Here is a 14021-nt window from a genome sequence, read left to right as displayed (position 1 = left end):
AGTATCATTTCTTTTAAAGCTATGGACTTCTCCATAAAGCTTGATGCAATGAATTTCATGGATCTTATTATCATGTACTTACAAAAAAGGATTCACCAAAACATAAACAGTTCCTCTGGCATAAATTTTTTTGGGATACCTTCATTCTTATTATCATGTACTTACAAAAAAGGATTCACCAAAACATAAATAGTTCCTCTAGATTTTGGGATACCTTCATGTGATTGTCAAATTTCGACCACAGTCATTTGTTTTGGTGCTTGTCTGGAATTTTATTTTGTCGAATTTTATTGTATTTTAATGATTTTTCTAGTGTATGATTTTGTAGTGATATGAACTTATGTAAAATTTCTGGAAAATTAGATTGGTTATCTCAGATTTCAATGCAAAACATAAATTTTACCTCTTTGATGAGAGGTTTTTCAGATCTTAACTCTATGAATTTTCAACCTTAGGGTTGTTGTCAAGTAGTGTAAGAAAAAAACACCAGAAAGAGTACATTATATAACTTCCAAACAGTCTAAACTTCTAGGAGATCCAAGGAGCAAAGATACCAAACAAACATGGATACATTCCAGTCCTCTAGGGCATATTATTCCACATGATCTAGATCTGAAAATATCTGTTACATAAATTATAACATCAATATACCAGTAGGTATAGCAGCAACAAAACATCCCTTTAGATTCCTCAATGAAGATTTTAAATGACTCAACAATTGTCCTTACATGTCAAATCATCAAGATATATATAGTTCTAAATAATAATACATAAAGAACATATATGGTTGAGAATCAAATCTGGAAAAAAGTTTTTGACCAATGTTGCAAGAAGTGGGGATGCAGAAGCATCATTTCTCAAAAATCTACAGAATATAATGAACTACAAATGTCTGTATGTTGTAATCCCTGACCAAACCATCTACATATGCAACATACAAGAGTGGGCTCCATTGATGGCAGGCAAGATTAACAACAAGTTTCTTGAGATGTTGGGTTACTACATATGCAATGTTTTTCCAAATAAACTGATTGTCCTCACTAATAACATGCATATGCTGAGAATGCCATGAATCACCCATTACAACAAATATCCTTTAGGAATTCTAGGCATAAATCTCTATACAACTAGTTAAAGAGTTATTTACATAGCCAATATAAACAAATGGTGTTGGCATTATGACTCAGGTTTGGCATTATCGCACAGGTGTTGTCCTTGATGGAAACTCACTCAAGTGCCAAATCTCTATTCAGGCTCTCAAAATAATAGAAAATGAGATACCCACAGGTGAGCCTAACAAAAGCTGCGCACCCGCAGGTGCCCCAAACAAGAAGTGCGGGCATACCCGCAGGTTCTCTGAACAAAAGGTGCGGTCGTCAAATTCACTCACTCCAATGCAGAAAAGCGCGCGCACATGGGAAGTTTTATGATTGATCCATGGTATTTAGTCTGACGTGTTTGATCCTATGCTTTTGGTCTGTGGTATAGCATCTAAAAGATTGAACCCCAGTTTTGGGTCCCTTGTATTGGCTTTCTATGGTTTTGATCCATGGTTTGTGTAAGGGCTTGCCTATAAAAAGGAAAGGAGATCATTTGGCTAGACACTTGTGAATGTTGAATATCTTAAGATGAACTAGATCTAAAATACTTGTAATCGGTTGATGAAATAAAATTAAACCTGAGCATAAGAAGACTGATCAATTGAGGGGTCGTGATCTCTTTGGCGCATGATCAGATCTGTGGATCTGACAGTCTGGGGTACAATTGAGGACTGATAAAGTGTTTATATCCGGAGGTCCGCAGGCGAGATACGGCGTAGGTGCGGAGGTTCGCAGCTCAGTAGAAGGCACGGGTGCAGAGGTTCGCAGCCCAGTGGAAGGCTTAGGTGCGGAGGTTCGCAGCTCAGTAGAAGGCGCAGGTGCGGAGGTCCACAGCCTAGTAGAAGGCGCAGGTCTGGAGGTCCGCAAGGTGTGGAGGTGCCTAGTCCAGGAGGTGGATCAGGTGTGGAGGTACACTGTCCAGTAGACAGATCAGGTGTGAAGCTGCGCAGGCTATACACAACAGAAGTGTGAATATTCGCAAGTTTATATTGGTAAATTTGTGGACTTTTCTTGAAATATTTGTTGGCTGCCTTTTGTCTATTGTTGTAGAATTCTGGGTTTAGATTACTGGTATTGCTTGTCTAGTTACTGCATTCTGATAGGCTATTGGTTGATTCATTAGTTGATTGTAAAATGAGATTGGTTGATTCACATGTACTTGATGATTATTTGATGTTCATGGATCCAGTTTGAAAATTAATGAAACATGGTCCTTAGAAGAGAAGAAGTAGGTCAGAACCTATGTACTAGTAGCTCAGCTAGTACAAGAGCTAAGGGGGTTGTAGCTCCCTTCCAGGAGAGATTGGAAAACGAGAGAGGGTTGTAGCTCTCTACAGGTTGCAACCTGCGTACTGGTAAAGGACTGCACCAGTATAAAATCATTGTAAAAGAAGTTTCTAATTGAAAGAAGATAGAGATACATTGCAGCAGGTGGTTTTCACCCACATTGGGTTTCCACCTTATATCTGGTGTTCTTTGGTGTGACTGTATGTTTTTCTTTTTCCTGTTCATTATTATATGGTACTGACATTCAAATTAATGGTCAACATCTGAAGAATAAATTAAATTATAAATCTAGAGGGAATATTGAAAAGAATTTGATAATACTGATTCACCCCCCCTCTCAGTGTTATTTCCAACAATTGGAATCAGAGAAGGTCATTCAGAAGAAGCTTGATCGCTTGAAGGAAGATCTATCATCATGAGAAACTACGAGAGAGAAGCATCGATCAGGCCACCGATTTTTGATGGGACAAACTTCGTATATTGGAAGGTAAGAGTCACTGCCTATCTTCAATCTCTTGGTACAGAAGTCTGGGATATCATAGATACAGGGTACACTTTTCTGTCAGCAAAACCTACAGATCCAGCTGGTAAGAAGCAATATGAAAGAAATGCAAAGGTTGTCAATACTCTATTAGGATGTCTATCTCAATCAGAATTCATCAAGGTTATGCAGTATAAATCCGCAAAAGAAATATGGGACAAGATTGTTCTGAGCTATGAAGGAGATGAACAGGTAAGACGAAAAAAACTTCAAACCCTCAGAATTCAGTATGAAAATCTCAGAATGCACAATGATGAAAGTGTGGCTAACTATTTCCTTCGTGTAGATGAGATTGTTAATTGTATGAAAAAATTGGGTGAAGAAATAAAAGAGGCTGTTGTGGTTGAAAAGGTTCTAAGATCCTTGTCCCCTAAGTTGGAATCTAAAGTTTCTGCAATAGAAGAAAAAGAGAATCAATGAAACCTCACTATGTCACAGCTGCACGGAATTTTGACCGCTTACGAAATGAGGAAAGGAGGACCATCAGACAGAAGAGAAGTTGCATTCAAGGGTTCAGGCAAAGGAGATTACTATGAGTCAGGACATCTATCAGAAGAAGACGAAGAATCAAATTTTGTCAAGAACCTTCAATGGGGTGCTGGAAGATTCAGAGGTAAGTTACCTTTTAAATGCTTTGCTTGTGGAAGAGTCGGTCACTATGCTACAAAGTGCCCTCATAAAGATAAGTTTGATAAAGATAAGGAACTTGTCAGATGGAACAAGAAACAGAATGTAAATAAGAAAAGCTATTACACTCATGAAGACAGTGATGGACTTTCAAATAGTGATGAAGATGAACAAGGTAACAATTATAGACTTTTAATGGCTTTTGAAGATGATGATTTCATGGATGCTATAGATGAAGAAGGTCTGTATGAATAGATTTCTAAACTAAAAATTTGTTTAGAAGAGAAAAATATGATTATTGATACACTGCAATTCAAACTGGCTGAAAAAGAAAAACTTCATTAAAAATTAGAATGTGAAATTGCTGGTCTTAGAAAAGAGATTGAGAAAACAAAAGCTCTTAATCTTAGATTTGTTAAAGGATCTAAAACTCTAGATGATATTATCAATGTGCAACATTCTCCACTAATCAAGACAGGTCTGGGATATAATGAAGAAGCATCTCAAGTGCAACAACCATCCACCTCCAAAAGTTATCTAGATGCAGCAAGGAGGAATGAGCAAAGGTCAAATAGAAATCACTAGGTAAATCAGGGACAATTTACCTCAAGAATGAACAAAGACTACCAGGTAAATTAGGTGCAATCCACCTCAAGGACGAACAGAAGCTACAACCAGCCACAGGTAAAATCTTCCCAAGTTGCCTCAAGAATGGATGTCAGTAGAAACTACAATCGGTTGGTTGGTAGATTTGATAATCGCAGGAGTTTATTCAATGGGCAATGTTTTTCGTGTCACAACTTTGGTCACAAAGTAGCTCAATGTGTTGCCTATAAGACAATCATGACCAGAGAAGCTCAAAAATAGAGAAGTATGACTGGGATCATGAAAAGGACCTACAATAACTTTTCTGCCCTCGAGAATGAAATTGAATGTTCTATTTGTAACAATTTCGGTCATGAAGATTCTGAATGCAGGAGCAGGTTTCGGCAAACAAAGGAACAAGCCTCAAATACCAAAACATGGAGAATGAAAGAACGCAACTAGAAAGATGTGGTATAGCCTTATATGCGGAAGGGAAAGAAAATCAATGGTACATCGACAATGGATGTTCGAAACATATGACGGGTGATAAAGAAAAACTTCAGTCATATAGTGCCTTAGAGAAGGAGAAGAAGGTCTCATTTGGAAATGACACCCCTGCGCTCATAAAAGGTGTTCTGTTCAGTTGAAAGAAAAGGTCAAAGCTGGAAATGTTATGTATGTTGATCGGTTAAGGCATAATTTATTAAGTGTTAGTCAAATGTGTGATCAAGGAACGAAGGTAATATTTCGATCAAATGGATGTAGTGTTCGTGATCTTGATACAGGAAAAATAGTGATCAAAGGCATAAGGACTCCAAATAATTTATACATATTCAAAGAAGGAAAACATCAATGCTATCTAAACAAGAATGATGAACACTAGTTATGGCATTGAAGATTGGGGCATCTTAGCTTCTCACAGATAAGGAAAGCATGAAAATACCAGGCAGTTCATGGTCTTCCAGACATCATAATTCCAGACAATACAATTTGCAAATCGTGTCAGTTTGGTAAGCAAACCAGAACTAACTTCCTTGAGAAGGAAGGATCAGCTAGCAGGCCACTTGAACTTGTCCATACTGATGTATGTGGCCCATCTAGGAAAACGTCACCTCGAGGAGAAGAATATTTCATATTATTCATTGACAACTTTTCCAGGATGTGTTGGATAGGACTTATGAAGCACAAAGATGAAGCCTTTGAAAAATTCAAATCATTCAAAGCCTTGGTGGAGAATGAATCAGATCACAAAATCAAATGCCTCAGGTCTGATAGAGGTGGGGAGTTTACCTCGAATGAATTTTTTGACATTTGTGAAGAACATGGAATAAGAAGGGAATTCTCTACAGCTAGGACTCCTCAGCAAAATGGAGTAGTGGAAAGGATGAACAGAACGGTTCAACAAATGGCTCGTGCTATGGTTGATGAGTCTAGAACTCCCGCAACCTTCTGGGGTGAAGCCGCATTTGCTGCAGTTGTTATTCTCAACAAGACAAATATCCAGGTGAACAACACTCAAACTCCTCATGAGCTCTGGTATGGTGAGACTCCTTCAGTAAAACATTTCAAAATTTTTGGAAGCAAATGCTATATTAAAAATAATGATGAAAATCTTGGCAAGTTTGAACCTAGAGCAGGTGAAGGCATTCTCCTTGGTTATTCTCCTCACAGCAAAGCATACAAATGTTACAATAAAAGACTTGGAAGAATTGTCGACAACATTGATGTAGTGGTGGATGAAAAAGAAAACACTCCCAGGCAGGTAAGATTTGAAGACTTCGAAGATGATGAGGACTATCCATCAACATCAAATCAGATTCATGATGAAGAAGAAACCCATGAGGCACCAGAGGAACAGATAAGGATAGAAGAAAAGACTCCATCCAGGTATGTTCAAAAGAATCATCCAGAATCTCAAATTTTGGGGCAAAAGGAGGTAGGCATACAAACAAGAAGAACAATTGCAAAAGCTTCAAGCTATTTGGCATTACTTTCCTCCACTGAACCACAAAATGTAAGAAAGGCATGCAAAGATGAATGTTGGGTCAAGGCAATGGATGAAGAACTTGAACAGATTGAAAGGAATAACACTTGGGAGTTGGTTCCTAGACCAAAAGATAAGAATGTCATAGGGACAAAGTGGATTTTCAAAAATAAACTAAATGAAAATGGAGATGTGGTTAGAAACAAGGCAAGACTTGTTTGTAAAGGATATGCACAACAAGAGGGCATAGAATTTGAAGAAACCTTTGCACCAGTTGCTAGACTTGAGGCTATAAGAATGTTTCTTGCTCTCTCTAGCTTTCAAAAGTTCAAAGTATTTCAGATGGACATAAAATCTGCCTTTCTGAATGGAGACTTGAATGAAGAAGTGTACATTGAACAACCAGATGGTTTCATCCTTGGAAATGATTCAAATCTTGTATGCAGGCTCAAAAAGGCTCTCGATGGTCTTAAACAGGCTCCTAGGGCATGGTATTATCAGTTGGATAAATATCTTCATCAACAAGGTTTTATAAAAGGATCAACTGACATCAATCTATATATAAAGGTTGATAATGAAAAGTTGCTAATAGTTGTTGCATATGTAGATGATATCATCTTTGGTAGCAGTGAAGAAGACATGAGTCAAAAGTTTGCCTTGGTGATGCAAAAGGAGTTTGAAATGTCCATGCTTGGTGAGCTCACATATTTCCTTGGTTTGCAAGTCTAACAAAACAAAGACGGTATTTTTCTATCACAAACCAAGTATCTCAAGCAGATCTTGAAGAAATATGGGATGGAGGATTCGAAACCAGTATGTACCCCTATGGTGACAGGATGCAGCCTCAGCGCGAATGATGAGTCGGCAGCAGTAAATCAACCAACCTATAGATCCATGATTGGAAGTCTGCTTTATTTGACAGGTACCTGACTGGACATCATGCATGCAGTGGGAATTGTTGGAAGATTTCAGGCAAATCCAAAGGAAACTCATCTTCAGGTAGTTAAGAGAATCTTCAAGTACCTTCAACGAACTCAAAACTATGGCTTATGGTATCCTAGAGATACAGATCTCACACTTCATGCTTATATAGATGCAGATTGGGTCGGAAGCATGGATGACAGGAAAAGCACTAGTGGTGGCGCATTCTTCATGGGTCCTAGATTAGTATCTTGGTTCAGCAAGAAACAAAGCTCTATTACATTATCTACAGCTGAAGCAGAATATGTAGCTGTTGCATCTTGCTACACACAACTCCTTTGGATGATGCAAACATTGCAAGACATGAAAATCACTTGTACTCCACCTATCTCCATCTTCTGTGATAATACAAGTGCAATCAGTATTTCAAAGAATCTTGTCATGCATTCGACCAAGCACATACCAATCAAGTATCATTTTCTTCGGGAACAAGTGCTTGAACAAAAGGTCAAGTTGGAGTATGTTCCCTCTAAGGAACAAGTTGCTGATATACTCACCAAACCGCTGCCCAGGGAGACCTTTGAATACCTTAGGCAAAAGCTAGGGGTAGTCGATGCATCATCCTGCTATTGAATCTTGTCTGTTTCAGATATTTTTGGTTGTACGCGAGTTTCATAGGGGGTATACGCGTACATTCGCTGGTTTATGGATTAGTCGAAGACTGAATGGCACAGGTTCAGGGGGGGCATATATTCTTCTAATAATGCATTGTTGGCATTATTGTAGAAGATCTTGGAGGAGCATGTACAGAAGGAGTACATGGATGCTGATTTGAATATTGCTGCTAATGTTTTGTCTCTATGTCTTATATTTCTTTTGTCAAGGTCATGTAACGACCTATGTCCGGGATGAATGATGTAATGTACTTGGTTGTCATATGTAAATTTCTGATGTAACCCCACTTGGTTGGGAGGATGATCCCCACTTGGTTGGGTGATGAATGTATGTATAGAGTCTTTTGCTGATAGGAAGGTCATTTGGTGTATGGTGGTTTATGGTTCTTCTTGAAGAAAATTTCTTTTGCAGATCTGGCCTACAGTCAGGGGGAGCACGATCAGCACAGCAGAACAGAGTTTTCAGCATGTTCTCAGGGGGAGCATAACCCTTTGCCCTTGATGACAAAGGGGGAGAATGAATTTGAGGATCTTGGGGTTGCCATCAAGTCCAAAGGGGGATATTGTTGGCATTATGACTCAGGTTTGGCGCTATGGCACAGGTGTTGTCCTTGATGGCAACTCACTCAAGTGCCAAATCTTTGTTCAGGCTCTCAAAATAATAGAAAATGAGATACCTGCAGATGAGCCTAACAAAATCTGCGGACCCGTAGGTGCCCCGAACAAGAAGTGCGGGCATACCCACAGGTTCTCCAAACAAAAGGTGTGGTCGTCAAATTCACTCACTCCAATGCAGAAAAGCGTGCGCACGTGGGAATTTTTATGATTGATCCATGGTATTTAGTTCGACATGTTTGATCCTATGGTTTTGGTCTGTGGTATAGCATCTAAAAGATTGAACCCTGGTTTTGGGTCCCTTGTATTGGCTTTATATGGTTTTGATCCATGGTTTGTGTAAGGGCTTGCCTATAAAAAGGAAAGGAGATCATTTGCCTATACACTTGTGAATGTTGAATATCTTAAGATGACCTAGATCTGAAATACTTGTAATCGATTGATGAAATAAAATTAAACCTGAGCATAAGAAGACTGATCAATTGAGGGGTCATGATCTCTTTGGCGCATGATCAGATCTGTGGATCTAACAGTCTGGGGTACAATTGAGGACTGATAAAGTGTTTATATCTGGAGGTCCGCAAGCGAGATACGGTGTAGGTGCAAAGGTTTGAAGCACAGTAGAAGGCGTAGGTGCGGAGGTCTGCAGCCCAGTAGAAGGCTCAGGTGCGGAGGTTTGCAGCTCAGTAGAAGGCACAAGTGCGGAGGTCCGCAGCCTAGTAGAAGGCGCAGGTGCGGAGGTCCACAGTCCAGTAGAAGACGAAGGTGTAGAGGTGCGCAGTCCAGGAGGCGGATTAGGTGCGGAGGTACACTGTCGAGTAGACAGATCAGGTGTGGAGCTGCGCAGGCTAGACACAGCAGAAGTGCAGATATTCACAGGTTTATATTGGTGAAGTTGTGGACATTTCTTGAAATATTTGTTGGCTGCCTTTTGTCTATTGCTGCAGAATTCTGGTTTTAGATGACTGGTATTGCTTGTCTGGTTACTTCATTCTGAGAGGCTATTGGTTGATTAATTAGTTGATTGTAAAAGGAGATTGATTGATTCACATGTACTTGATGATTATTTGATGCTCATGGATCCAGTCTGAAAATTAATGAAACGTGGTCCTTGGAATAAATGAAGTAGGTCAGCACCTACGTACTAGTAGCTCAGCTAATACAAGAGCTAAGGGGGTTGTAGCTCCCTTCCAGGAGAGACTAGAAAATGAGAGAGGGTTGTAGCTCTCTACAGGTTGCAGCCTGCGCAATGGTAAAGGACTGCACCAGTACAAAATCATTGCAAAAGAAGTTTCTAATTGAAAGAAGATAGAGACACATTGCAGCAGGTGGTTTTCACCCACATTGGGTTTCCACCTTATATCTGGTGTTCTTTGGTGTGACTATCTGTTTTTCTTGTTCCTGTTCATTATTATATGGTACTAAAATTCAAATTAATGGTCAACATCTGAAGAATAAATTAAATTATAAATCTAGAGGGAATATTGAAAAGAATTTGATAATACTGATTCACCCCCCCCTCAGTATTATTTCCAACAAATGGAAGTGCTACAACAATATCCACATAGATACCTAAAACGATGTATGTCAAATTTGGTTTCTAAAAGATATATCGTGAACATGTTACATTCAGAAAACACATTGGCAAGATACAGGGACAACAAATTGGTAGGATACAGGGACCAACCAGACTGTAAGCCTTCATTTGCACTTCATATCACCCACTTGACATCCAAAATTTTGCTGCAACAAATGAAAGGAGTTGATCAATCCGCTGCTAAAGAGACCGACTTCCCATTTGATTCGAAATGGATGAAAACGAAATGGATGGGGGTGTGTCCCGTCTTTGATGCCCTATGTGGTGAAGGTGAGGTTTTATGTTTAGGATCGGTTGGAACAGTATATGGAGAGAATGGGTCCGCAAGATTTCTAAAGTGTCAAGCGAGTGTACAAAGAGGTCCCACAAAGGTTCTAAAGCACTGAGAAGATAGAGAGGGACATGTAAAGGCAGCTAATGTCGATACTGAAGGTTGTGTGTGGAAGGAGCACACAATTGGACATGAGAATGATGATGAAATTACTGGAAAATCCTTCAAATACCACAAAATGGATGCACAATAGACACACAGATAGAGAAATGGCCAAGGGAATGTAAAACCAGAGTAGGGCACAGATCTTACAAGACCAAGGCACAAATATGACAAGCTCCAAGAGCACCTAGGCTCTAATACCACTATCAGGCTGAGCCTGATTGAAAATCAGAGAGAAAGTTAAGCATGGAATACATTTAATTAAACATATGTACGTATAAATGCAATTTCCTGTGACCGTTGGATTCATATTCCAAGGTCCCTTGGACTCCTCATGATGTTTCATATTCCACACCATAATCTTTACAGATTAAGTGTCTAGTAGCTAGAATATTCCTATGTTTCCTATCAGCTTAGTTTTTGCAGTTGTTTCGCACAAAAAGTGATTAATTTATCTCCAAATCACTTACCATTTGAAGTTGACCTACTGAAGCTAGAACATATTTGTGTTTTCTTGATGACTGTATGAAGGAATTTGTAATTTTTTATTCAGTACCATACAATGTGTCGGTGAGAAAAGTATAAAAGTTGGAAGCCAAAAAGTAAAATGTGAAAGCATCAAAGAAAAAGTCGAAACCAAAAAAGTCTAAAAGTGTGAGAAAAAACCAAAATAAAATGAAGCAAAAAATGTTACAAACAAGTGAATGCATGGAAGCAAAAGTGTCAAAGCAAAAAGAGAAAGTAGGAAAGCAAAGCAGAAGAGTTAGAATCAAAATCAGGTAAGTAAACACATAAAAACTAAAAACACAAAATTTGAACACAAGAAAGCACAAAAGCTAAAAGAAAAAGTTAGGAATTGAAATGCTCCATTTTATTTAAGGCTGGTACCAATGATGGGAAGGCTATTGCACTATTTCCAAAACAATGGAAAGTTTTCCTACAGGTACAAAAGAATGAGAGTTGTCTGCAAAAAAATCAAGCACCCAACCAACTTCTTAAGGCTTCTAGTATAGGTACCAAAAAGTGCTAAACAACTAACTTTTGAAATCTATAGAAGCTAGCATGGAGCTTCATTTGGAGCAGAACCAGTTGTAAGAAATATCTTACACAGAAGAGTGAAACTAAGAAGTTTACTTGTTCAGATCTGTAGCATATCAGATTATTGATCTCAACCAAATTGACATTGACCCAATTTGAATTTTTGTATGCCAAAGTTACAAAATCAGTTCAGCTGCCAACTTCTCGAGGGTGAAGAAGGTTGCAAGAACATTCACTTCCAGCAAATTTGTTCTCTTTGAAAGAAGAGAAAGAGGAAAAGAGACACATATAGTTGGATATCAGAGGAATTTTTCTGACTTTTCATAAATCCATGTAGAGAAGAGCCTCCAAGATCATTTTGACCAATTTCACTAAGTGTGTGGCTGCTTCTCAAAACACTCAACACTTTGCAAGTGAAGAAGACAAAATTATGGAAGCTTCATTAGATAAGGATTTGGTCAAGACCATGAGGAGTCTGCAGGATCAAAATCCATTATTATAAGGTAGATTCATACCACATATTAACCAAATCATGCATGAATGGACATTCAAGACAAATCATGTAGGTGAGATAGGGAGGATGCATCTCCAATAAAACATCAAGGAGGAATTATTCCTAATCAAATTCATCTCCAGTAAAACATCATGTTGGAATTATTCTTTAACAAAATAATCAACAAGGAGGTCTTCTTCCATTTATAGGAGCACCTGCTGTGATTCAAACAGAGACTATACTTCCACCTTCAGGTGCATAAGGAGCAAAAAATAGAAAGCTTCCATGGAAAAGAAATTTCAGAAAGTGAAGGCACATGCCTTTAATGGGAGACAAAACAAGAAGAAACTTCTGGGGCGACGAAGGTCTCCTTTCTAGAAATTTGATCAGCAGAGAGGCACATGCATATCCTTCTGACCCTTCTACAAAATTGCATTCACTTGAATGATGGCCATTCGATTTGTTGCAAGCAAGCTCCGAGGAGTCTGAGAGTTTTGGAACTGAGTGGGCTTTGTTCATGCTGATTCTATTTTGCAGATTATCCAATTATATAACATAAGATTATTTTTTAAATCTGGGCAATGATGACCATTATGGATTTGTCTAATTGATTTCTACCTGGGTGGAAGAATATTTCTCCTGTCTGATTATTTATTGGGTGTCACGATGTTCAAGCCATTCTTGTAAGCACTCCATTTTTTTCTCTGAAAATGTTGAGGAGGGTTGGCTACTCTTGATGCACAAATCCATTAAAATAATGTTGTTTCCAGTTTGTATAGCATATTAGTCATTGCAAGTAAATCATTGGTTATCTGACACATGCAATGAACAAATCAACGAGTTATGGAATCTAGCATCCAATCTCATCTTCAGAATGACACTTCTGGTGATTCGGGTAGCCATTTTTTTGTGGGGTGTTTGGTGGAAACCATTTGTGGAAATTAAGGAGATGAGTTAGATTTGGAGGAAATCCATGAGTTCTGTAGAGTGGGTGCTTTGTTTCCCTCTCAGAACTCACTCTATTGGCCGAGTATTCTTATGGTCATATCTCTTCTGGATTGTAACCTCTGGATCCATAGGGTTGTGCGTACTGGGGTTTTCCATTGTTTTTCTCTTAATATGTCATTGTTAAGAGTCACTTTCATGACAACTGTGTCAATTTCTAGAATCTTGTTGTTCAACTTGGTAATCCCAATCGAAGCCGGTGAGCCATTCTGTCATTGAGCATGTGTTGGAAACATCATTGCAGTCTCTCGCTCTCATTTGGGAAAACGTCATCATCATGCCTCTTAGCGGCAGCATGATACCTAATCACCTCTGCTAGCCTCTTGGAAACAGGTCTACTGATCCTCATTCTTTGTCTCAAACCTTCAATTTTATCTGCCTATGGCCGAGGTGGAATCTACATGAGCAGATGCATTTGACTCTATCAATTTTATCTGAGCGGGTTTGATAGAATGAAGGATGAATCCAAGGAAAAACAATGGGTTTGATAGAATGAAGGACGAATCCAAGGCAAAACAGGAAGAGATAGATAAATTATACAAGATCTTATCCAAATTTATGGTGATTTCTTCAGTTTAGCCAATGAAATATGTCTAAATTTAAAGTGAAGAAAGAAATGCCCCACTATGTAACCATTTATATATCATATGCGGCTAAAGGTCTAACCAAAAGTTAACCTTTCAGCAAGGACCACTAAGTAAAACCTTCCAGGACCAACTCTTCAGTGTTGTTGTTGGCCACCCAACCAGGGGATGTAGTATTTTAGAGGTGAAGATTGTCTCTGAAATGCCTGTATACCTGGGAGCATGCCTAGAATGGACAATACACGTAGGTCACATGCCTTCTCCCAATTCATAACTGTTTGAAGAGGTTGCAAAGGTCTAAATATCAATATCTATACCATGTCCCATGTATGAATCTTACATTTTTTACAACTCAATCAAAAACCAGAACCGACTTTTTTCTTACGAGCCTTGCATTTCACACTGAAAGGACTCTCTGCAGAAGGGAATAACCATGATTGGAGAAAGCAAGAATCAAATATCTTGAATGGATTCAACCAAATCATTTAGTTGATTAAAGTATAGAGACCCCTGGTTTGCCTAAATTCCGAGCTCCAT

This window comes from Pinus tabuliformis, chromosome 5_1 (genome assembly GCF_031772625.1).
Source record: "Pinus tabuliformis cultivar Carrire ecotype Pingquan chromosome 5_1, CPIR1, whole genome shotgun sequence".
In the NCBI taxonomy this organism is placed as follows: domain Eukaryota; kingdom Viridiplantae; phylum Streptophyta; class Pinopsida; order Pinales; family Pinaceae; genus Pinus; species Pinus tabuliformis.
This window is presented reverse-complemented; position numbering follows the sequence as displayed.